The sequence below is a fragment of the Cervus elaphus genome, chromosome 23, assembly GCF_910594005.1.
Source record: "Cervus elaphus chromosome 23, mCerEla1.1, whole genome shotgun sequence".
Taxonomy (NCBI): Eukaryota; Metazoa; Chordata; class Mammalia; order Artiodactyla; family Cervidae; genus Cervus; species Cervus elaphus.
In genome coordinates this window covers 62992513-63018336 of record NC_057837.1, presented here as the reverse complement: position 1 = coordinate 63018336, position 25824 = coordinate 62992513, and the positions used below count along the sequence as shown (strand labels likewise).

The 25824-nt window shown below is 44.2% G+C and overlaps 1 protein-coding gene and 1 long non-coding RNA gene across 3 annotated transcripts in view; one reads left to right on the top strand and one right to left on the bottom strand.

The window, feature by feature from the left end:
* Positions 1–5299, top strand: part of LOC122681781 — a 33099-nt gene extending 27800 nt beyond the window's left edge. Inside the window, exon 3 of the long non-coding RNA XR_006337102.1 lies at positions 5195–5299. This is a non-coding gene — a long non-coding RNA (uncharacterized LOC122681781). The remainder of the gene's footprint in view (positions 1–5194) is intronic.
* The window catches only part of RALY (RALY heterogeneous nuclear ribonucleoprotein), an 83078-nt gene that overhangs the window by 44608 nt on the left and 12646 nt on the right, over positions 1–25824 (bottom strand). For both annotated transcript variants that reach the window (XM_043884200.1, XM_043884201.1), the window contains exon 2: positions 2343–2425. The gene's annotated coding sequence lies outside the window, so the exon portion shown is untranslated. The remainder of the gene's footprint in view (positions 1–2342; positions 2426–25824) is intronic.

The following is a 25824-nucleotide window of genomic DNA, read 5'->3' as shown; positions in this document are numbered from 1 at the left end:
CCCATTTTAAGTTCTCTGTCTTATCATTCTTCTTTTACCTCTCCCTTACAGTTGGCTTTCAGCTCTCACCTCTAGCTGCTGCTAATAGAGCAGCTCCTCCTCCCCTTTATATGCCCTGTTCTTAATATTCTGGGGGTTTAGAAACCAGATTGTTAAGCTTGTTACAACAACACATAAAAATATGAATAAATTAGCACTGTGCAAGGTCTTAAGGATGACAACGCTTTGCTACCTTTTGTTTTTTAGCAGGATTCTGGAAAATTGAGGATGTTAGATAAATAAATGTGAGTATCAGTATATTATACAGTTTTTTACATGGAACCATTCATATTTGAAAAGAATCAACAATGGAACTACTTTGCAGGGCAGTTGTCCTAAGAACAGTAAAACCCAAGCTTGATGCCCAGGCCATGGAAGGCCAGAAGCTAAAGAACATTAGATTAACCAAGACAAAAAGAGATGACAGCAAGTGTCTGGAGATTTAGAAAAGGAGGGAAGGCTGGCCAATGTGGATTTCCAGGAGCCTCAGGTTGGGGCACAGATCCCTCTGTGCACCCTCAGGCAGGCAGCGGGAAGAACAGAATGTCCCTTACTACAGAGTACGACTACAAAGTATGAAGAGAGTATGAAGACCTGTATCACTGGCCAAGGGCAAGAGAAATGGTGGGAAAAGTGAAATGATCACGGCCTCTGATAGGATATGAGGCTACAGTATACATGAGTTTTTCAGTAATAGTAGTGAGGGGTGGAAGTAGGTAGGGAACCTAGGGCCAAAATAGGAATAGCCCTCCTGGTCTCAGGTAACAGTAGGTAACGAAGCAACATCCCAATGGAAGCAGTCAGTGAGCACAGACACACGCTGGGGATGGACTCCTTGAAACAGCCACAGGATCTGCACCGGCAGTGGACTTGGAGCCAGGCTGTGACGGTGTGTTTGCACCTGTGCTCCTCAGCTTGTGCACTGCCAACGCAGCCTGGCTCTGTCTCTGTGCCCTGGAAAAACTGAATCTGCGGAACTTTTCAACTTTTTTCCAGTAGGGCCTACAGCAGAAGGAAAGGAAGAGAAGGGCATGGGAGAAAATTTACAGTGTAGATTTCCAAGGCAAAACCTTCCCTTTTGCCTTTGGGGAGTGGGGTGGCTAAAAGTCAGGGACTGAGATGCCAGAGATACCTATAACGCTTTCTTCTCACTTCTCTCACTTCAGTTTTTACAATTCACAAAGCTTTCCAACTTGCATTTCTCATTTGATTCTCTACAACATCCTATATGGTTGGTGTACACAAAATAAACACGTGAAGGTACATGGAGGCACTCCAACTTAAAAACAGGGAAACAGATTATCCAAAGGTAACTATTGAGAGAGACAATAAACACCCAGGTTTTCCAACTACAAGTCAGCTCACCAGGTCCCTGTCTATGCTACCACAAGTGCTCATGGGGTCCCAAGTGTTACAGATGTTTTCTTCTCGTTCCAGTCATATTTAAACCTGGGTCTCCGCATGCTTGGAGGTTCTTCCTTCCAGCCTCAGAAGCTCAGAAGGGACCCCCACCTCTTGCCTGCCTTGCTGGGCCTTTCAAATAACTAGGCCTCCTTCCTGAACCCCTAAGAAGGTCCATCTTCTTGAATTTTATAAGAAAAATCATGATTCCAAGGAGATTAGCAGTCCAAGGAAAGCATGCCAAGACAGAGAGAACAATGGTATTCACAGACTGACCTGGATTCTAAGATCAGCTTTACGGATTTCCAGGTGTAAACCCTGGGTGTATTACTTCAGTTTTCTAAGCCTCAACTCCCTCATCTATAAAATGGGATTTTATATAGTATAAATGAGATCCATAATACAATTGATTCTTAATATGTTGATTTCCCTTACTGTTTCACCATCTACAGTCTTCCTTCTAAAATTCCCTGGACTTTCCCTTCACAAAGCCCCACTCTAAAACTCTATCCCCAGCTCCACTGATGATCCATATTCTGCAGGACTGATAAAACCACAGGATTTCCCGAAATCGACTCTGGCCTTGGTAGGTCACACTCAAGACTGAAATCAGGAAAGTCTATGAAAGGCTATGAAGTCATGTTAAGAGAGCTTGTGGGAGAATGGGTTTAGCCAGGTTCAGGATACCAGGTAGCAGAAAGTAGCAGGCAGAAGCCAGAAGGAATTGAGAGTGCTTTTGCTTTATTCATGGCAAGTGATCCCAGACTGTCTGCCTACGACAGTCTCTTAGGCATGGAGTAGGAGAATAATTACCTGTAAATTATCTGTACTAATGGTAAAAATAAGCCCCAAACTAGTCAGCCTGTCTCTTGGCCCAAGTTTGCCCAGGTACCCTCACTCACCAGTACCAAGACTGAGCTCAGCCGGCAAGTTCTTCTTTTGCGTTACAGCGTCAGCACCAACTGCCTCAGGGAAGAGGGCTCACCTAGAACAGAGAGAAGTCCGTCAGGGTCTTGCTCTGAACAGGCCTGAGCTTAGGTCAATGCATGCATTTGAAGTTCCTGCCCTTACAGGTCTTGCAAAGTAGCAAAAAACAGGTTAATAAACAGTTTCAGGTTGTGCTAAGGGCTATAAAGAAACATAAAGCAGATCAAGGAAAAAGAATGACTATGAGTGAGAATGAGGTCTATTTTAGATAAAAGTCAGGGAAGACTTCTCCAAGAAGCAGTCACTAGACAGAGACCCAAGTAAGGGGGTGAGATCTTCAAAGATCAGAGGGAAGAGAGCTTCAGAAAGGGGAAATAAGCACAAAAGCCCTGAGGCAATAATGGGAAAGAGGAAGCTTGTTACACTAAGGAACAAGAAAGTCTACAGAACTAGAATGTAGTGATAGAAAGAATGAGGTTCCTCCAGGCTTCCAAAACCTGGAACCCAGATGGGACAAACTTCCAAGCACTATGAGGTTGACTTTAGGTTTCTCTACTTACCCCGTCCTCTGTTGGGTAGGGACAGAGAAACTCCTATATATTACTTGGAATGTGGGGTAGAAATGACTGGGGTAAAGAGGAGAGTAGCACAGTGCCAAGCCTTGTTGTAAACCCTTTGTTTGTATTAACTCATTAAATCTTCACAAACTCTTGTAAGGTTGGTGTGATATTACATTCTTCACTTTTTCTAAGGGAAAACAGATACAGAGATGCTAAGTAAATTTGCCCCAAGTCACACAGCTAATAGATGGCAGACTTGGGACTTCAACCTGAGAAGTTCAACCCCCAGGGCTTGCCTTCTTAAGCACACATTATACCACTTCTCAAAAAACAGAAGGAGAAAAAAGACAGAAAACGCATGCTCTAGTCCTGGCTGACATGACTCAAGCCCTCATTTATACCCAAGCCTGGGATATTCTCCATTTACTTGCAGTCCAGACTTTTTACTAAACACTAGTTGAATGACTCCTGAGTCCTTCAGCCAGGTAGTTCCAGAGGATACTGTGAGCACAAAGCTATGATAATCTCTACCACCACAACAGTCATTTAACTGTCATTAACATTTAATGCACAGTTTGAAATAGTCTAGGTACTGGGTTAAGCACCATACATGTACTATTTTATTTCAGAGAAGGAATGACAGCTGCTCTAAGACCTGGGTAGAAGGATCTGGGGACGGGGCTCCAGGTCTGAACAAAGCAGCGAACACAAGGAACTAAAGGATCTCTGCAGGCTGGGGTTAAAGCCCAAAAGCAAGCGGCGGAAATGGAGGCACTAAGGAGTGGGAGGTACCAGGAAAGGACTATCAGCACCTCCGATTAAATAACATGTCAACAAACTGTGAACCCTCCTCCCATTTCCCAGTCCCCATGGTTCAGCAAATGGTGTGACAATTCTCTCAAGTACATATTTATAGACTTCAAAATGTATCAGGCTCTTCAACCCCTTCTCCCCTCATCCCCAAGTCCTTGAAGAGTTTTTTTTTTCCCCCTAACAGCTCTACATCCAAACCATCTTTATTCCCTGCTGCGTCAACTTCCTCTTGGTTCAGGATCTCATTATCCCCTGCCTGCACTGCTGGAATACTTCTCAGAATTTACTGACATTACAAGGACAGGCTGTTAGAGTAGCCTCTTCCCTGGTCTCTCTTTCACTAGTCTTCCCCTGCCCCTTCTACTCCTATCTACTGGAGCCCACACTTTTAGACTCATGTTCCTAATGCCACTCCCCTGCTCAAAAAAATGGCATGGCTCCCAATCACCTCAGCCTGGCTCTCTAGACTCTTACACCACAGGTCTGGTCATCACTTATGACTGTGGGCCTTCCAGTTACCATACTTTTATCCATGTTGTTGTCTCACCTGGAACGACTCTTTTCATTTATTCATATTCAAATTCATCTTAGTCTTCAAGGCCTAGCAATTAGGTGAAATTATCCTGAACCCTTCCTCACCTCTCTGTTGTGTTCTTGAAATACCTCTGGCTGTGACTACAATCAAGCTCTGTCCTCACCATCCACTAAGGCTTCAGAACAGTTCCTCTGTGTTTCTTTCATGTAAACATTCCTACTGCTTCCAGATAATGAAGACCTAGTCAGTTAAGATTTCTGTTCAAATTTCTACTAGTCTTACTATGGATCTATCTCCTAACAAGAGACCTGGGTTTTAATCTGAGCCTCAGATTCCTTAATTACAAAACAGGGATACAATTCCCATCCTGTCTACAACACAAGGATTTTTTAAGAATCAATATGATACTGTAACAGGAGAGGAAAGGGGAAGAGTGAAGGTGGGAGACCCAGCCAAATCTTAACAGCTCTTTTTATCAGCTGCAACCCCCCCCCCCCCCCCCCGCCCAAGTCTTCTATCCAATCAATCAAAAAACAATTCCTGGGTCAAGATAGCCACGGTTACAACTCTGGGTTGGGGATTATAGAGGACACAGGGATGAAAGAGACCAAATCTCATCCTTGGGCTCCTAGTAGTCCAGGGCAGGACTGTGTCAACTTCCTTCAAATATACTAAGAATATTAGGCAGGCTATGGAAAAGAGAATGTAGGTTCTTAAAAACTAAAAACAGTTACTGTATGATCCCACTCCTGGGCATATATCCAGAGAAAACTCTTAATTCAAAAAGATACATACACACCCCAGTGTTCATAGAAGCACTATTTACAATAGCCAAGACATGAAAGATGTGGTTTGTACACACACACTGAAATTTTTATTTTTTGCTTTTCCTATCTATTTTTTAAAAAATCCAAAATAGGTCAAAAAGAACAATCATGAAAACTCCCCCGGTGACACAGTGGGTAAGACTCCACCTGCAAATGCAGAGGACACAGGTCAGATCCCTGGCCCAAGAAGACCCGCCTGCCACGGAGCCACTAAGCCGGCGTCTGTGCTCTAGAGCCATGAGCCACAACAAGAGAGGCCACCGCAGTAAGGAGCCCGGGCGCCGCAGCTGGAGAGCCCACGTGCAGCAATGAAGACACAGCACAATCAGAATTTAAAAAAAAAAAAAAAAAGAACAATCATCAAGAATACAGGTACCAGACATAAGGCCAAAGGGTAGATAGGAAAGTATGCCTTCTTCAGAAAGTTTGGAAGACTTGTGTTTCAAAAGCTGGACTTAACGTAAATAGCTAGCTGAGTTTTCCCCTGATCCAGCTTCCGCTGCCCTACCTCCCAACACAGCACAGCTGACTTGCCTCGCAAGGCCTTCGCTGAAGGACTCCATATACACACAGCCTGGTACAGCAGTACTCAGGTAACTGGAAGGATCTCATCCCACTATGGTCTCATTCCAGACCTGTCTTCACTGCGTGAGTTCTGTCACCTCTTGAAAATATGGCTATGTCAGCACAAGACAACACTGAATCTTTACAATGATTAATAAAACCACAATGGAATATTACTCAGCCATAAAAAGAATGAAACAGTGCCATCTGCAGCAACATGGATGAACTGACAGATTATCATACTAAGTGAAATAAGCCAAAAAGAAAAATACTGTATGATACCATTACATGTAGAATCTAAAATATGATGCAAATGAATATTTACAAAATATAAATAGATTCACAGACACAGAAAACAAACTTATGGTTACCAAAGGGGAAGAGGGGATATGAGAAGAATAGGAGTTTGGGATTAGCAGATACAAACTATACATAAAATAAACAAGGTCTTATTGTATAGCATAGGAACCTACATTCAATATCCTACAATAAATCATATTGGAAAAGAATATGAAAAATACACATTCATATAACTGAATCACTTTGTTGTATACCAGAAACTAATACAAAATAACACAACCTTATAAATCAAATATACTTTAAAAAAAAAAAAAAAAGAGTATTATGGCAGAACCTAACAGTTTCAAGAGCTCTATGTACTGTAAAAGGGTGGGGTGGTGGGGGGAATCAGTCTGACTACAAGTGGCCTCAGAAGCTTCATTTGAGCAACGGCTTAGGCCAGGCCTTAATGCAGGGTGACAGAAAGACCTGGGCTACTGCTGGCTAGGTGTTATGTTGGCAATCCTCCTAATCCTAATACCTGGTGAAGCAAGTGATGGAATGCCCACTTTATAGCCAAGGTAACTGAATATGGGTCTTCCCTGGTGGCTCAGTGGTAAAGAATCCACCTGCCAATGCAGGAGACACAGGTTCAACCCCTAGGTTAGGAAGATCCCTTGGAGAAGGAAATGGCAACCCACTCCAGTATTCTTGCCTGGGAAATCCCATGGACAGAGGAGCCTGGCAGGCTACAGGCCATGGGGTCACAAAAGAGCTGGACACGACTTAGTGACTAAAACTGAAGATGCGTGAAGAGGCTAAGTGTATCATTCAAAATCAAATAGCTGGTAAGCAGCAGAGCTAGGATTTGAACCTAGGTCTGCTTTTACTCCAAAGTCTATGTGCTTGCTTCATGATCTGCCTTACTCATGTAGCAACATGAAAGGAAGACCATATAAACACTGGCGCTCTTTCTACCTCAAAATCCAATGATTTGAATGGGGGTAGGAGGAGGGGAAGAACTATACAAAAAGATCTTCACAACCCAGATAATCACAATGGTGTGATCACTCACCTAGAATCAGACATCCTGGAATGTGAAGTCAAGTGGGCCTTAGGAAGCATCATTATGAACAAAGCTAGTGGATGTGATGGAATTCCAGTTGAGCTATTTCAAATCCTAAAAGATGATGCTCTGAAAGTGCTGCACTCAATATGCCAGCAAATTTGGAAAACTCAGCAGTGGCCACAGGATTGGAAAAGGTCACTTTTCATTCCAATCCCTAAGAAAGGCAATCCCAAAGGATGCTCAAACTACTGCACAACAGCACTCATCTCATACGCTAGTAAACTAATGCTCAATATTCTCCAAGCCAGGCTTCAGCAATATGTGAACCGTGAACTTCCAGATGTTCAAGCTGGATTTAGAAAAGGCAGAGGCACCAGAGGTCAAATTGCCAACATCCACTGGATCATCGAAAAAGCAAGAGAGTTTCGGAAAAACATCTATTTCTGCTTTACTGACTATGCCAAAGCCTTTGACTGTGTGGATCACCACAAACTGTGGAAAATTCTTCAAGAGATGGGAATCCCAGACCACCTTACCTGCCTCTTGAGAAATCTGTATACAGGTCAGGGAGCAACAGTTAGGACTGGACGTGGAACAACAGACTGGTTCCAAATAGGAAAAGGAGTATGTCAAGGCTGTATATTGTCACCCTGTTTATTTAACTTATATGCAGAGTACATCATGAGAAATGCTGGGATGGAGGAAGCACAAGCTGGAATCAAGATTTCCAGGAGAAATATCAATAACCTCAGATACGCAGACGACACCACCCTTATGGCAGAAAGTGAAAAAAACTAAAGAGCCTCTTGATGAAAGTCAAAGAGAGTGAAAAAGTTGGCTTAAAGCTCAACATTCAGAAAACTAAGATCATGGCATCTGGTCCCATCACTTCACGGCAAATAGATGAGGAAACAGCGGAAACAATGGCTGACTTTATTTCTGGGGGCTCCAGAATCACTGCAGATGGTGACTGCAGCCACAAAATTAAAAGATGCTTACTCCTTGGAAGAAAAGTTATGACCAATCTAGACAGCATATTAAAAAGCAGAGACATTACTTTGCCAACAAAGGTCCATCTAGTCAAGGCTATGGTTTTTCCAGTAGTCATGTATGGATGTGACAGTTGGACTATAAAGAAAGCTGAGCGCCAAAGAATTGATGCTTTTGGACTGTGGTGTTGGAGAAGACTCTTAAGAGTCCCTTGGACTGCAAGCAGATTCAACCAGTCCATCCTAAAGGAGATCAGTCCAGAGTGTTCATTGAAAGGACTGATGTTGAAACTGAAACTCCAACACTTTGGCCACCTGATGCAAAGAGCGGACTCATTTGAAAAGACCCTGATGCTGGGAAAGATTGAGGGCAGCAAAAGGGGACGACAGAGGATGAGATGGTTGGATGGGATTACCAACTAAACAGCCATGAGTTTGGGTAGACTCCAGGAGTTGGTGATAGACAGGAAGGCCTGGAGTGCTACGGTCCATGGGGTCACAAAGAGTCAGACACGACTGAACAACTGAACTGAACTGAGGGGGAGGGGAGAAGAGAATGTTTACTGCTGCTGTGACCTTACAGCAGGTTTAGGGTCTTCTTAACTCTAACAGCTCAAGGATCTGACACAGTCTGGCAAGCAGAAGACACTAAGTACTTGGGGAACCTGTGACTGAATAAAACACCTGCCCCATCGACCTTTGTTCTAAGATCTAGAAGGTCCAACCAAAATCTCAAGCTCCATGTTCTGACTCTGACCTCCATGTTCTGACTTTCCATGTCATTTCACCTTTCTGGATCTTTTTTCTGTATTTGTGAAATAAGGATCATAGCATCTACTTTCCTGCAGGATTTTCTGATGGATCAAACAAGATTGTCAAGAAACAGTTCAACTATTTAAGTCTATTTTTTAAAAAATAAACAACAGCAACCAAAAAAAAAAGGTTATTAGGAATCAATGAGAATAACTAAGGCTTTGGGCTTTAATGATGAAAAAAATGAAAGCATTAGTCATTCAGTCATGTTTGACTCTTTGTGACCCCATAGACTGTAGCCTACCAGGCTCCTCTGTCTGTATAATTCTCCAGGCCAGAATACTGAAGGGAGCAGTCATTCCCTTCTCCAGGGTATCTTCCAGATCCAGGGATCAAACCCTGGTCTCTTGCACTGCCAGCAGATTCTTTACCACCTGAGCCACCAGGGAAGCCCCAATGATACATAATAAGTAACAGCAAAAGTCCATTTTTCCTTTCTCTTCGTCTTTTTGTTTGATTCATCTTTTGTGGTACTTAGATGGGAAAAAAATACCTATCATTGAGTCACTTATGCCAGGCCCAGTAGTCTTGTACAGGTGTGAGAGTTGGGCCATAAAGAAGGCTGAATGCCAAAGAATTAATGCTTTCAAGTTGTGGTGCTGGGGAAGACTCTTGAGAGTTCCTTGGACTGCAAGGAGATCAAACCAGTCATCAAGGAAATCAACCCGGAATATTCATTGAAAGGACTGATGCTAAAGCTGAAGCTCCAATACTTCAGCCACCTGATGCAAAAAGCCGATTTATTGAAAAAGACCCTGATACTGGGAAAGACTAAAGGCAGGAGAAGGAGAGGGCAAAGAATGAGATGCTTAGATAGCATCATTGACTCAATGGACATGAATTTGAGCAAACTCTGGGAGACAGGGGACAGACGAGCCTGGCGTGCTGCAGTCCACAGGGTTGCAAAGAGTCAGACACGACTTAGTGACTGAACAGCAACATCCCTACAGAATCCCTGATGTTTAGAGTAGAGCAAACTCCAGGGACTACAGGAAGACTGACTGAAAAAAGGTGTTTCTGAAGTGACATCTTCCTCGGAAGAGGGGAAGGAAAACGAAAACTAGTTCTCTAACGAAAACTAGTTCTCTAGGCCTCCAGGGTGACAACTAAGGCACGAGTGAGCAGTCACAGGACATTAACCATAGCATAACAGCTCCAGGTTCAATCCGGCAGGGCTCTCCTGCAGGTAGTCTCAGACCCATTTCTGCTACCATCAGCACGTGAAGGTGGACAACTGCCCAGACAGCAGGGGGTATAAGACTGGCCACAGAGCAAACAGTCTTTGTCCCAGGAGCCACATCTGCCAATCTATTTTAGTTCTATTCAGCCTGCCCCCTAACATCTTGGCCTCAAAACCCTAACTGCCTCAATCTTTGTGAGGTCACCTCTTCCTAGTCTGGACCAAATCCCATGGTCTTGCAGTTCCAAACTCCTTCCAAAGACAAGAATACCTGACCTTGACTCTGACTGACTCTATTGTGTGTTGCCTATGCCCCGGCATAATAAAACCAATTGGCTGTGTTACTGTGGGGGTTAAAAAGATGACCTCACAACATAATAAAAATGCAGCCAAGTCACAAAATGGCTCAGTAAAACCCTCTTCTACTCCCCAGTAAAGACAGGTGTCAGGATGCACAGCATATCACAAAGAGAGGCCTGGGAGGGCAGCTGCTTTCTTAATGACAGGTGACATTAGGGCTCTTGAGCCCAATTCATGTCCATGTATGAGAACACTATACATGCCATAAATAGATGAAACTCAATCCAGGCAGTCTCTAGGCTGCCTGGAGGAATGTCCAGAGAATACAACAGACATGCAAGACAATCATTCTTGCCTCTGCCTTTTCTGGGCAGCTAACAGCATTTCTCCCTCCTCAGCTGAAGCTGTCTCCAGTTCCCCCCTTTTCCTTCCCCGAAAAACCAACCCTGCAGGAATCATCAAGGGAGGCACAAGTAATTACTGTTTTCTTTTCTCCATGCTAATGAGACAGTTGGATGGTTCCCCTTCCCCCTCTGGAGCTGGAAGCGAGAATCTAAGGCTTTACAATCTGTAACCAACAAACCAAAGCTGGGGCGGGAGAGTGCTCTGCAGATGAACGGTGTAGAAGATGGCTTTCTGTCCCTGATGAGACCAGAGCTGGAAGACGCACCACCATTCTATAGAAGGGGTGTGAGACCAGAATGAGGAGAGAGCTGTCCGAAGTGGAAGGCAGGCAGGCAGTGGCAGGGCCCCAATCAGTCTCCTTACTTCTAACCAGAGCACTTCCCGCATCATTCAGACTTCCTATAGTACAGATAACTTTGAAGGTGTCCTCAATGTGGAACCTGGAAATGCAAATTTCAAGTTCACATATAAGTTTTCAAATAGGTATTTAAAAAGCAATGACAATGCTCTGCATAAGTGGATTCAGTCCCAGAACTGGGGCTCTGGGGTGGAAGGCCAGGACCTCAGAGACAATGCCAATTTTACCCCAAATTTTAAGCTACAAATAGATGGTCAGGCAAAAACACAATCTGTGAATTTTAGCTGAGATTCAGTGTAGTTACATGAAGACTGTAGATAACAAGGGTGGGGTTAGAACTAACTTTAAGAATAAATTTCAGGCCTGATGGATAAAGGACCACTTTAGAACACTAGGACCTCAGCCAGCTAATCCAATCCTCGTATTTGACAGATGAAGAAATCAAATCTAGCACTATTGGACGCATCACAGGGAAAGACCCAGGGTGAAGCAGCAGACTGAAAGATGCTACGGTTCAAAGCTAGCCATGACCTGCCTGCCTAGCCATGGTCAGAAAAAAAGGAAGACAGGGCCTCCGGGAAAAAGGGCCAGTATGCGCAAAGGCTGTGGTGAGAAGAAAATGGTTCAAGTTTTTAAACTGGAATAATCTGCAGAATCTTAACAAAAAATTTTTTTAACCTGAACACAAACTCCTGTCAGCCTCTAAAACTTCTTCCCTTCTCTCTCACTTCTATCCTAGCTCTATCACCTTAGGTTGGATTCAGCAATTCAAATTCAGCCCTCAAACAATTCTGACTCCTGGCAAGAAATATTTAATTCCCATCCCCTACCCATAGGGCCTGGGCATCAACCCTCTTCCCTGCTCTCCTGTATCACAGAGTTGATTGTGGGGCTCCTTGTTGTATGCCAGGACACTACCAGTGCTGACCACCAGACTTCACCTTCTAGTGGACACAAAATCACGTACCATATTCTACAAATAGGCCCAGGACCATGTGAGAACCCCTGCCTCACGTCAGCTGCCTAATACCTAAGGCCCTCCTAGGACTAAGGCCCAGCTCTGAATCCAAGGCTAGGCCTTCCTACCATCAGCCATTCTTCAGAGACTGCCAGCCAGCCTAGACTTGTACTTGAGTTTGCCACTCTCCTCATCCTTCTGCAGGGAAGGCAGCATGGCAGAGTGCAAATAGCAGGCATACAGATCTGGGTTTGAGCCCTGGATCTGGCCACCTAAACTGGGTATCCTTAGGCATTATTATTTAACTGCCTTCCTGAGCTTTGATGTCTGTTTTTCCCACCGTTCTCTCCTACTTGGGGAGAGGGACTACTTAGGTATTCCTCTGTATCTCAAAGAGTCAGTCTCTGTCTACTGAATGATCCTCTAAAACTCAGTTCCCACATCTGTAAAATGCTGTGATAATATCACCTATCTCAGAGTTATGAGAAAGAACAAGAAAAAATGTAAATTGTCTGGATCAGTGCCTGGCCCTTATCCCTCTACTCTATCAAGGATGTCAGGGCCAAATGTTTGCCTGTACTGAACTAGATGGCCCATCCTCGAGACACCATGCCTTGCTGAACCCTAAGGTCAGCTGGACCTGACCTCCAGCGTCTGTTCCACTCCAGTGATTAGACTGAGTGCCAGTTCCTGAAACCTTGCCAATAAAAACAGCTAATGATATGACTATTCTCCTCATAGTCAAAGGCAGTGAATCTGAAGCAAATGAGGTGTGTACATACACAAATACTCCAGATTGAAAGGAGAGGGGTACACAGGATAAAAGGGAAAAAAGGGAAAAGGCTGTGTTTCTAACGTGGAGTCTTAAAGAAGAAAGTTCAGATCCCAAGAGGTGGCTAAAGTCATCTGAGGGGCCAGAGACCGAAACAAATTGGCTCAGGTCACATAGAAAGCTGAAGGGAGAAAGGAGTCTGGAACCCACCACTGTGGTCTCTCATCTAGGGATTTTTCCTGTCCTCCAGGGTAGACACACATAGTCCTAGGAAAAAGGGAGTGAGGCACTGGGGGCTCAGGGTAGTGGCAGGAAGAACATAAGAGATGCCAAGTGGTACTTATGTCGTTTCCTGCTTTGAAAGGTGACTTAAGAAATAAATCAATTCAGCCTTTTGTTTTGCAGGAACCTAATACGCTCTGGAAGTTGAAGGGTAGAAATATCTGGCCAGAACAAGTGCCAGCAGTTAGGGAAGGGGAAGGGCACAGCATGTCCTCAAACTATCATGAGCCCCTCTCCCACAACCTCCGCCCACCTGTCCCCAACTTCACAACTCAAACTATAAACTATGTTCCAAGTTTTCTAGGATATCTATGGATATCTATGTCTTTCCCAGACATAACCTGGGGGGTGAAGCATAGATAAGTAACAGAATAAGAGTTCTGTGTCGTGAGGAAAAACCTGATCGGTTCTTTTCTTTGTTTCATTCAACACATTCACCTGAACTTCTGGGAAAGTTAGGTGATTTGCCCAAGCTCACAGCTAATAAGGGCAAATCGGACTTACCCATGTCCTGTGTCCTTTGTGACATGGTGACTTTCAGAAAATTTGACTCTTACAAAGTTGTGAGACGTAGGTAGGGCAGGTGTTCTCTGTTAAATCATACTGCCCCAGCTTTTGAAAAGTCTGATTTGACACCCCCAATTCATTTCAGGCTTACTCCTGTCATTTATCTACTCTTAGTGAAGTTTCTTAATTACTTTCTAACTCAGAGATCAGCAAACTTTCTGTATAGGGCCAGCAGTCTCTGTAGTAATTGACTCTGCCAAGGTAATATGAAAGCAGTCACAGATGAACAAATGAGTGTGGCTGTGTTCCAGTACAACTTCAAGGAAAGAGGCAGCAGACTGATTCAGCCCACAGGCCACAGTTTACTTGACATCTGTTCTAACCAATCTACTGTCTCCAATCACCCTGTCTCTCTCAATCCACCACATAACTCCTATCACAACCCTACAGCCCCAACGGACTCCCTTTACCTACAGGATAGTTTAAACCCTACTCTCATCCTCTATCGTACCCTTCCCTGCTCACTGTATTCCAATTACAGCAGACTGTCACCTAGCAACTTCCTACCTTCCATCACGCTATTCCCTAAAAGCTGCAATGCCCCTCTCCATTCCTCTGCCAATATTATCTATTCGGGGCAAGTTCAAATGCTAACACCTGTGGGAAATCTTTCATTGTTCTGTCTTACGTAACTAGTCGTTATATGGCTGTCCCTCATCCACTGCTGCCTCCCTACTCCACCCATAATTCTAAGATTCTTAGGGGGCACAGAGTGTGTCTTACTCAACTCTGTATCCTTTGCAGTACTTAAAACCCAGTGTCCACTGACTGAATAGGCTTCCAGGCTACGAGACAGTAACTAGAATATGGGGATCTTTGGTGCTAACAGAACCGTGAGATTACTCACAGCATCAACAGAGCCTTCAGGCTAATTCAAGGACTGTCTCCCTCCCTCCCCAATATGTTCCTTGTCTGTCCAGGTAACTAGTCAAGATATGGGTCAAGACCAGGCATTTCACTAACTTGCTTCTAGCCTATGCTGATACATGTGAAGAGAAGAGGAATCCTATTTTCAGAGCTCCTTGTCCCTGACCTCAAACTGTAACCTTAATACCAGCCATCAACTGATCCCAGACACAGATGTAGCCCCAGTTCAGAAGACAGCCTTCTAACAAGTGCAGGTCCCCACAGGCAAGTGGTTTCACCCAGGGACAGGCTGAGGGCATGCAGACCAACCGCAACTGAAGCGAGAACTCAAAGGTATATGGTAAGAATCATCAGGAGCATCACCCCGAATGCAAAGGGACCACTGTGGAGATTCAGGGGTCCTGTAGCCTGCAAGTGAGACTATCCTAGCTTGAGGAAGCTGTGAGGTCAAAGGCTAAGGGCTGATGGGGAAAAACAAAACAAATACACAAAAGAATTTTTCTCCTAAGCCCAGAACAGAACATTCCATCTGGGTAAGTAAGCTTGTCACAGGCATGGGGTACTTAGCATATCTGCCATTCCAGGATTACAGCTGTCAAGTTTTAATTAGGGTAATTAGAGTTAAAAATGTAATTTCATTTCAGGGGTATTCTGAACAGATTCCATTAATTTCTTTTTTAAAAAGAACACAGGAAGGAGGGGCAGGCATGCAGAGGATTCTGGCATCAGAGAAGTAAAGCCCTGTGCCTGGGTGGACAAGCTTTCAAACCATTGCCAAGAACCCCCAGCATCTCTGCAGGTTTGGCCCAGAGGGCAGAGGCTGCTGCTCTTCAGCTTTCTTCCCTAGTTTCCTCTCAGAAACTGTTTCAGTCAGTCTGCTAAGAAACCCACCCGTCTTCTCCCCACCTGCTCCTGTGTTACTACCACTGAGTGGCTACTATGACAGTCCTAAGTCTAGCAAGGGGCAGAGCTGTCAATCTGACTGGTTATGTTACATGTTCGGCACTACTCTGATGCCCGCCCCCCGCCCTTATCAACTGCTCCTGGACTCATCTTTGTGGTTTCCTTTGTGCTAGTTCCCTGGTCTGGAGTGTTCTCCTTGTGCCCCTACTCTTACTCTTCCTTCAGAGCCAGATTAAAGTTATCTCCTCCAGAAAATAACCTACCTTCATGCCTCTGTGATTCCAGAGTACCTTGGATATGCCTCTATTAAGGCACACAAAGAATACTGTGGTTTCTCTGACTCTGATGTTAGACTGCGAGGTCTTTCAGGGCAGGGACTGGGTCTTGATCTAGGAATCCTGAGCACTAGCACAAGCCCTGACACACAGAAGATACTCAACAAATACTTACTGGATGACCAACTCCTGGGGGAATTTGGTCTGAGCACATTAGCAGCTGAGCACTAAGCCCCTGGGTTCTATGCACAGGAACATCTGGTCCTGAGTCCCTTCTCCCTCTGTGCACAGGGCCAGTACAGAAGCCTGACGCAGCCCTCCCACTGACCCCAAATGATGACTGATCTCTCCCATTAGAGCCTACTCACTCCTTAGGGATCTTGGAAAGGCAATGAGAAAGCCAAAGCAAGCAGAGCATCTCCCCTTATCCTCCTCAACCACTGGTTTTAAGGAATTTCCTCCAGTGTTTGAAGGGTTCTGGTTTCCCTGGTGGCTCAGTGGTAAAGAACCTACCTGCCAAGAAGGAGACTTGGGTTTGATCCCTGGGTCGGAAGACTCCCAGGAGGAGGAGATGGCTACCCACTCCACTATTCTTCCTTGGGATATCCCATGGACAGAGGAGGCCTGGCAGGCTACAGTCCATGGCACTGTGAAAGAGTCGCACACAACTTTGTGACTAAACAACAACAATGGAAGGGTTCCAGGGAGAAGGTCTCCGCTCCAGTTCAGTCTACAGAAGGGTAAGGGACACCCCTGGTTTTAAAAAAAAAACAAAAACAAAAAAAGTCCAGCAGCTTGGTTTAGGAAAAAAACTCCATCAACTTGGAATCAGTGTTATAGATGCTCAAAAATATTGTAATGCAGTACAACAGAGAACATGCTATGTGACACAGGGCAGCCAAGTCACTTCACTTCTCTGAGCTCCAGTTTCCTTTTCAACCTACCCCGGTAAGTTGTTAGGGGAAATGAACATACAAAGAGGCTTTATCAACATTAACACTAAATGATTTTTCCATCTGAGGAAGGGGCCTGTATTACGTACCTAGCACTATATTACATGAGTTTATAAAGGTGAGGAAAATATATCAAAGGGGGATACACATTAACCACTTCCCCATTTGCTCAGGACAGCCCTGCCTGCTGGTCCCTAGGGAAAAGGGCTACACCAGCAGGACCTTTGTGTCGACAAGCATAACCAGATCTATTTCACAGTAATCAGATTCTCCCCAGCTAGGAGCATTCCTCCAGCTTCCTTCCAGGCTCTGCAGGCCTGGCTGCAGGCCCGTATCGATCCACTTCTAATTAGGAGCTGTGTCAGAGCTTCTGACAGAAGGTCAGGACCTAGGCTGCCTCTGCTGGCCTCTGGCCAAAGCCCAAAATGCCCTACCCAGGGTGGACAGAGAATGGACACTTTTGTGGTAGAAAAGTATCCCAGATTGAACTTATCATAAACCAGCAGGAAATTTTACAGCTGAAAAGATCCTCTATGAGCATGAGCTTTGTTATATTACAGTTGAGAAGGCAAATGTCCAGAAAAGATAACTTGTCCAAGGTGGTACAGAAAGGTAATGCAGATCTTCATACTTCCAGTTCTTCCTCTCTATCAGTGTTTCCCAGCCTGGCTGAACAACAGGACGACTCTGGGGACTTGTTAAAAATACAGCTCTCCCAGCCCCACCCTAGAAAGTCTGATTTGGAACATCTACAGTGGCTCTGGCTCTTCTGCCAGTATATAATCACCTTCCAATAGAAATGAACCCTGATATCACAGGATCCAGTTTGGATCTAGACTGAAATACACCTTGGCACATAACAGTGTCATTCAGAAGCGATCCGCTATTGTTTGATCCAGCCCTCCCCCACCTGCCATAGTAACAGTTACTCTAGAGGCCTTAGTCAAAGCATCTGTCATAAATGGTTCTGACTTCCTAATGGTCTGCTAGCGTGGCTGTCAACAAAGACATTTCCTTTCAAAACTAGCCTGAAACTAACATGTCTCTTATGAAAATTAGAAATAGTTACTGAGGGAGATTTAAGGAATAGTGAGAAATGGTGTGGTATTGAGCGTGTGGCACTGGGGCATAGGCAGATGTCAGTGTCTGTACGCAGGGGAGTATTTGTGTGGATCATAAGGGAGAGGGCAGAGTGGTGTCTGTAAGACAGGTTTACAGATACTTGCACGGCACACACAATTCTGGGTATCTAGGTAGAAAACAGTGGGACAAGGGTATGGGAGGACAAGTGTGTGGGTACAAGGCAGGAGGAGGAAGTAAGATGACCTCAAGGTATAAGGGAAGGTTAAGTATGGATATGTACAGAAGAGAAGAAATATGTGCACCTTTGTAACTCAATTGTGTGTTTATGTGTTGCAAAGCACATAAACCTATAGGGATAGAAGGGAGTGTGTGTGTGTCTGTGTGACCCAGACACCTGTATGCATGAAAAAACAGATCCATGAGCATTTCTGACTCATCTAGCCCGAGCTTTGCCTGAAGGCTCATTCCACTTAAGGGCAGGCCTGTCTGCAGAAATCCTCATTAAAACTGACATTTTGACAACTACTAAAAAAAATAAAATGATAACACCACCCCCAGCATCGTGGGAGGTTAAAAAAAAAAATCAATGCCAATAAAACATAAGAGACAGATGAGACACAATTATGCCATGATTACTTCTCAGCTTCACAAGAGGAGGTGTTATTTGGAGTTAAACATTGTGTAGTTGATTCAGGTCTCAACCCAAAGGCCTGGATTTCCTGGGTTGCCTGGGGAAGAGGGCAAGAAAGAAGAAAGTAGGTAGAAAAAGGTAGAGTTGAAAAATCAAAAGATTGGACAATTGGGAAGATGAAAGGGAAAGGACTGACAAGAAACCAAAAATAAAAGACAAGGGCACCTCGAGAGAGGGAGAAGGGAAGGAAAGGAGAATAGAAAGAAAAAAAAGGTAGAAGAGGACAGGAGAAGAGAGTTTCCTTTTTAGGCTAGCCTGGAATTTTGGGCATGGGTAAATCAGTAGGTAGGGCCTGACTTCTGCACTTCCTTCTTCATTGCTTTTCCTCTAACCATTTCCTCCATCTGGAATGTTCTTCCCACCATCCTTGCCAACTGATCTTCTAAATCTTCAATAGTCAAGTGCTACCAGCTTCTAAGATTTCTCTCAGAAGTTCTCTCTCAAGAACTCCCATAAACTGCTAGAGCACTTTGTCATATTGCACCTATAGCATTTAACGTTCAAACTTATACCACAGGAATCTGTGCAAGCATATTTCTGTCATTCATTCTGCAAGTACTATCTGTGCCAGGCCTGCTTCAGAGACACAAAGGAAACAGAAATAAACAGCACATTATCCCTTGGCCCACAAGGTCTCAATTTCATGAATGAGAGCAGATTCAGGGGTGACACAGCACCAAAGGACAACTACGGAAGTACAAGCAAAGTACAGAAAAGATCAAAATTAACTCTGCTTATGGAGTGACCAGGGAAAGCTTCACTGAGGAGGTAGCATTTGAACTGGTATGAAAAAATGAGTAGGAATTTGTCAGGCAAAGAGGACAAGGAGCTGAAGAGTTTCCACTCAGAGGGAACAGTCAAAACAAAGTCATTCTACTGAACAGGAGCACAGGGAAACAGTGGGTGTCAAAACACTGTGCTGCTGACAGAAGGCGGCAGCGTGAAGCGGCACCAGACTATATGAGCCTTGTAGCCAAGTCCATAGTTGAAATTTAATCCTTTCCAACCTGGAGTGGAGGTGGAGAAGAGGGGGGTATTTTAAATACATATAATCTCCCTTATTTAGTTGCCCTACTTTAGAGCAAGTCCTCCCAAAACTCCTAAAAAACAAGTCCAATCCCTGGCTCTGCCTACTGCAGTGGCATCACAAGAACTTCCCATGGAGAAGGGCCAACAGTGGGAGAAAAAGAAAAGGGGTGCAGAAGGGAGGTAGTAGGGTGTGCAGGAGGTGGTAAGGCTCAAGGAGGAAAGAGCTGGAAGGGAAGAAAAAGAGGAGGAAAAGAAGGGGCAGCGAAGGCACAGATCTATCTTGGCACTGAGGCTCTTTGTTGCTGAGTTGTCCTCTATATCTTTCCAGGTAGAAAAAATAAGGTCAACATGATGCTAGTGACAGAAATAGACCCTCCGCACCACGATGAGGCTGAGCATATTACTAACCGCCACCTCAACCCCTCCTTTGCTTAGGACAGCACTGTACTAAGGGGTGTTCACCCAGCTCTACCAGCGATCCCAAATTATGCCAGAAACCCCAAGCCCATGCCCTCAGAGCATGAGGCAGGAAGCACCAAACAAAGGTCTGCAGTTTGAAGCAGGGGCCTTGCTGCTTAGGATCCTAGCAGAGAGCTGTGTTACATTCTCTGGATTTTAGTCTCAGCAGAAAAACAAGGGGTGTAAAGTGATGTTCTCCAAGGGCTAAGATATTACAGAAGCTGTTACCCACAGAGGATGATGTTTAATGTGGGAATTTTCCCAACCTAACTTGATAGTCTTAACTTCATTCTTTCTACTCCAAGCTATGACCAGTTTGAAGCCAAGAAGCCAGACTCAGAATGGCAGCCATCCCTGACAGTATCATCCATTTAACCCTGTCCAAAGAGTAAACTCTGGGAGTTGGTGATGGACAGGGAGGCCTGGCATACTGCAGTCCATGGGGTCACAAAGAGTCTGACAGGACTGAGCAACTGAACTGAACTTAAAGACTTGCTCCTGCCCAGACCTGTTTATCTCGTAGGTCACAAAAAGATGCTTAGGCCCAAGAATTTGTTTTGTCTGACCCAAACAAGTTAAAAAAACAAAACAAAAAACCACAGTTAACTGCCAACATTTAAAATCAGATCTCTTTTTTTTCTAATTAGATTTCTAGCTTCTCTTAAAAATACCAAAGATCTAGCAACACTAGACCCTCTATGGTGAAGGTCAAAGGGCCTATTATAACCCTGTAATTTAGTTAATGCCTTTTCACTTAATCTAAAAATTTTATGCTAACTTATCATCCATTTAGGGCTTACCTGGTGGCTCAGTGGTAAAGAATCCACTTGCCAATGCAGGAGACACGGGTTCAATCCCTGGTGAAGGAAGATCCCCTGGTGAAGGAAATGGCAACCCACTCCAGTATTCTTGCCTGGAAATCCCACAAACAGAGGAGCCTGGCTGACTACAGTCCACGGGGTTGCAAAAGTGTTGGGCACTATTTAGTGACTAAACAACAACAATCATCCATTTCATAACATGACAACATAAGCATAAACTTTTAAACTACAAGTAATAACATTTAAACTAACCCAACTACAAAAAAATATTTGAGCGTACTGAAATTATCCTGTGATTTCATGCATCCCAGTCTGAAAACTCCAACACAGTACATCCATTCACTTAAAAAGTACTTAGGTCCTGTGATAAGTACTGGAAAAACATTAACTATAAAGATAGGTGTGGATCCTCCCTTCGTGGAGCTCATGGTGCAGCCATATAGAACAGGAGGCACGAAGAAAGAGGCACGCTGAGGATCTCAAGTATATTCCACAACCGAGGGACCCCTTAAGGCGAGTTAACTTCTCTAGACCTGTTTCCTTGTCTATATAACGGGGAAGATTTAATTAGGCAGTTGCTGCTCAAAGTTCTCTCCAGCTCCAAATTCTACTAGTATCATAAAAACTTAGCCCAATACCCTTTTCAAGTTCCTAACACTTACTAGCTTCCTCCCTTTATCTGGGAAATCATGATCAGTTGTCATGGAAATTACCATAGTGCTCCACATACTGGATGATGATGTTATAGTAATTACAAGAAACCAAAGGGAACAGGCAGCAAGAACAGTCACTTACTCAGAAAGTCACCTGCTTTCAACACATAGGAGCTGCTCTCACTGAAGCTAGCGGCTGAGGGGGGCGGGGAGGTGGAGACCAGGAACTACCTCATAAGTGAAACAGCGTTGCTTTGTATTTAGAATTTGTGGTTTCTTCCATGAGACAGCAAATTTCATCTCAGCTTGGAGTTGTTAGATGCAAAAAAAGCCAATATTACAAGGACAAGGTTCACTGAGCCTTGATTAGTTCACCATCCTTGTGAAATCCTAAGAGAACCCAGGAGACAGACTTTCTAGGCATCAGGGGGATCAAAAGTTACTGGCAAAATGAAGATAATCCACCTAGTCCCATGGACCAAGACTGTAACTGGGTGAAGTTCCTCCAAAAAAGGAAATGGCAACCCACTCCAGTACTCTTGCCTGGAAAATCCCATGGACGGAGGAGCCTGGGAGGCTGCAGTCCATGGGGTCGCAAAGAGTCAGACAAGACTGAGCAACTTCACTTTCATCCAGTGCTGAGTTGGCCCAGAGGGACCAAGCAGGTAGCAAAAGTAAGTACAGCTGACCAAGTGTTTCAAAGAAAAAAGTGCTAGCCTGGTGATATATGGCAACTGGCACTGGGCTTGGATAGCAAAGAAACAACAGGAAATGGTGTGGGCTCTGACAAACTTGAGAATAAATATTCTCTACCTAAGAGAGTCAGCCAATAAGGAGCAGAATGTGGAATGAGGGAGGGAGAAATGAAGAACACGATTCTGTAAACTCAAGCATTCTGCCAAAACGGTATGCAACCAATTATGATATAAGGAGCCCCTGGTGGAAGGCTCAGGGAGTGAAGCCTTGAAGAATAGCTGAGGACCTTTTACCACTCCTGAGAACAGGAAAAAGCTCATGGTCAGCATCTGGGTCCAGCCCCTGCTACTTTCTCCAAAGTCCTACTCCCTCTTCAGGAGAAACCAGTCACATGCCAGGGCCTCTGGTCTCATACACAGTATCTCCACTGAAAGCCCTAATACCCCCAGGCTGGGTTCCAACTCAAAGTAAATATACTACAGGCTAGACACAATCTAAGATGCTGCCAGTCTGCAAACTCTGATCCAAAAGGTAAGATCCTCTGAAAAGATCTAGAACAGAAAGGACTTAGGAGTCCTCTGTTTTTCCAAGGCGCTATCCAGGGTCCTAGATCACTTGGATCCTGAGTTTACAATTCACGACTTCAGAGCCTTCTCCTCTGGCTTGGGCTTCCCTGGTGGCTCAGACAGTAAAGAATCCGCTTGCAATGCAGGAGACCAGAGATCAATCCCTGGGTTGCAAAGATCCCCTGGAGAAGGAATGGCTACCCCCTCCAAGTATTCTTGCCTGGAGAATTCCATGGACAGAGGAGCCGGGCGGGCTACAGTCCACAGGGTCCCAAAGAGTTGAACATGACTGAGCAACTAACACTCCTCTGGCTTGCTCTACTGTCAAAGTATTTTCTTTAAAGACTTTAAAAATATATTCAGTTCAGTTCAGTTGCTCAGTCGTGTCCGACTCTTCTGCAACCCCATGGACTGCAGAACACCGGGCCTCCCCGTCCACTGTCAACTGCCAGAGTTTACTCAAACTCATGTCCACTGAGTCAATGATGCCATTCAACCATCTCATCCTCTGTTGTCCCCTTCTCCTCCTGCCCTCAATCTTTCTCAGCATCAGGGTATTTTCAAATGAGTCGGTTCTTCACATCAGGTGGCCAAAGTATTGCAGCTTCAGCTTCAACTTCGGTCCTTCCAATGAATATTCAGGACTGATTTCCTTTAGGATTGACTGGTTGGATCTCCCTGCAATCCAAGGGACTCTCGAGAGTAGTCTTCAACACCACAATTCAAAAGCATCAATTCTTTGGCACTCAATTTTCTTTATAGTCAAACTCTCACATCCATACATGACCATAAAAACCATAGCCTTGCCTAGACAGACTTTTGTTGGCAAAGTAATGTCTCTGCTTTTTAATATGCTGTCTAGGTTGGTCATAACTTTCCTTCTAAGGAGCAAGCGTCTTTTCATTTCACAGCTGCAGTCACCATCTGCAGTGATTTTGGAGCCCCCCAAAAATAAAGTCTGATGCTATTTACAATGTTTCCCCATCTATTTGCCATGAAATGATGGGACCAGATGCCATGATCTTAGTTTTTCTGAATGTTGAGTTTTAAGCCAACTTTTTCACTCTCCTCTTTCACTTTCATCAAGAAGCTCTTTAGCTCTTCTTTGCTTTCTGCCATAAGGGTGGTGTCATCTACATATCTGAGGTTATTGGTATTTCTCCTGGAAATCTTAATTCCAGCTTGTGCTTCCTCCATCCCAGCATTTCTCATGATGTACTCTGCATATAAGTTAAATAAACAGGGTGACAATATACAGCCTTGACATACTCCTTTTCCTATTTGGAACCAGTCTGTTGTTCCATGTCCAGTCCTAACTGTTGCTTCCTGACCTGCATACAGATTTTTCAAGAGGCAGGTAAGGTGGTCTGGGATTCCCATCTCTTGAAGAATTTTCCACAGTTTGTGGTGATCCACACAGTCAAAGGCTTTGGCATAGTCAATAAAGCAGAAATAGATGTTTTTTCTGGAACTCTCCTGCTTTTTCAATGATCCAGCAGGTGTTGGCAATTTGATCTCTGGTTCCTCTGCCTTTTCTAAATCCAGCTTGAACATCTGGAAGTTCACGGTTCATGTACTGTTGAAGCCTGCTTGGAGAACTTTGAGCCTTACTTTACTAGCGTGTGAGATGAGTGCAACTGTGCAGCAGTCTGAGGATTCTTTGCCACTGTCTTTCGGATTGGAATGAAAACTGACCTTTTCCAATCCTGTGGCCACTGCTGAGTTTTCCAAAGTTCCTGGTATATTGAGTGACGCACTTTCACAGCATCATCTTTTTGGATTTGAAACAGCTCAACTGGAATTCTATCACCTCCACTAGCTTTGTTCATAATGATGCTTCCTAAAGCCCACTTGATTTTGCATTCCAGGATGTCTGGCTTTAGGTTGGTGATCACACCATCATGATTATCTGGGTGGGGAAGATCTTTTTTGTATAGTTCTTCTGTGTATTCTTGCCACCTCTTCTTAATATCTTCTGCTTCTGTTAGGTCCATACCATTACTGTCATTTACTGTGCCCATCTTTGCATGAAATGTTCTCTTGCTATCTCTAATTTTCTTGAAGAGATCTCTAGACTTTCCCATTCTATTTTTTTCCTCTATTTCTTTGCATTGATCACTGAGGAAGGCTTTCTTATCTCTCCTTGCTATTCTTTGGAACTCTGCATTCAAATAAGTATATCTTTCCTTTTCTCCTTTGTCTTTCACGTCTCTTCTAATCACAGCTATTTATAAGGCCTCCTCAGACAACCATTTTGCCTTTTTGCATTTATTTTCCTTGGGGATGGTCTTGATCCCTGCCTTCTTTACAAGGTAACGAACCTCTGCCCATAGTTCTTCAGGCACTCTATCAGATCTAATCCCTGGAATCTATTTGTCACTCCACTGTATAATCATAAGGGATTTGATTTAGGTCATACCTGAATGGTCTAGTGGTTTTCCCTACTTTCTTCAATTTAAGTCTGAATTTGGCAATTAGTAGTTCATGGTCTGTGCCACAGTCAGCTCCCAGTCTTGTTTTTGCTGACTATATAGAACTTCTCCATCTCAGGCTGCAAAGAATATAATCAATCTGATTTCGGTATTGACCATCTGGTGATGTCCATGTGTACAGTCTTCCCTTGTGTTGTTGGAAGAGGGTGTTTGCTGTGACCAGTGCGTTCTCTTGGCAGAACTCTACTAGCCCTTGCCCTGCTTCATTCCGTACTCCAAGGCCAAATTTGCCTGGGTAACTACTATATTCAAGGCACTCCAGTGATACAAATGCCCTAAACTATACTTCTCCTGAAATCTGAAATTTACTACCTATGCTAGCTGTACATCAACCTGGACTCCTGTTCCCGTCTGCCACCAGAATTACTACAGACCCAAAACACTGCTCTGCTTGACTTCACTCCTATATAAGACATTCATTTAAAAGCGTGGTTAGCCAACGAGATAAAAGTTTAGCAATGAGATGAAAGTATCTCAAGAGGATACCTTTAAGACTCATCTCTCTGGACTCCACAACTAAAATTTCCTTTTCTTTGCAAAATAGCACTATTGCCCCATTACAGTCAGGTGTCCTTGGAAGTAAACAGTACAATCCTAAATGTATGCTCTCCTCTGAATCAAGACGGCATTCCCCAAGCTTCACTCCATCATTATTCTATCATCTCCAGATTCTATTTCCATAAAAGTAATAACACCTT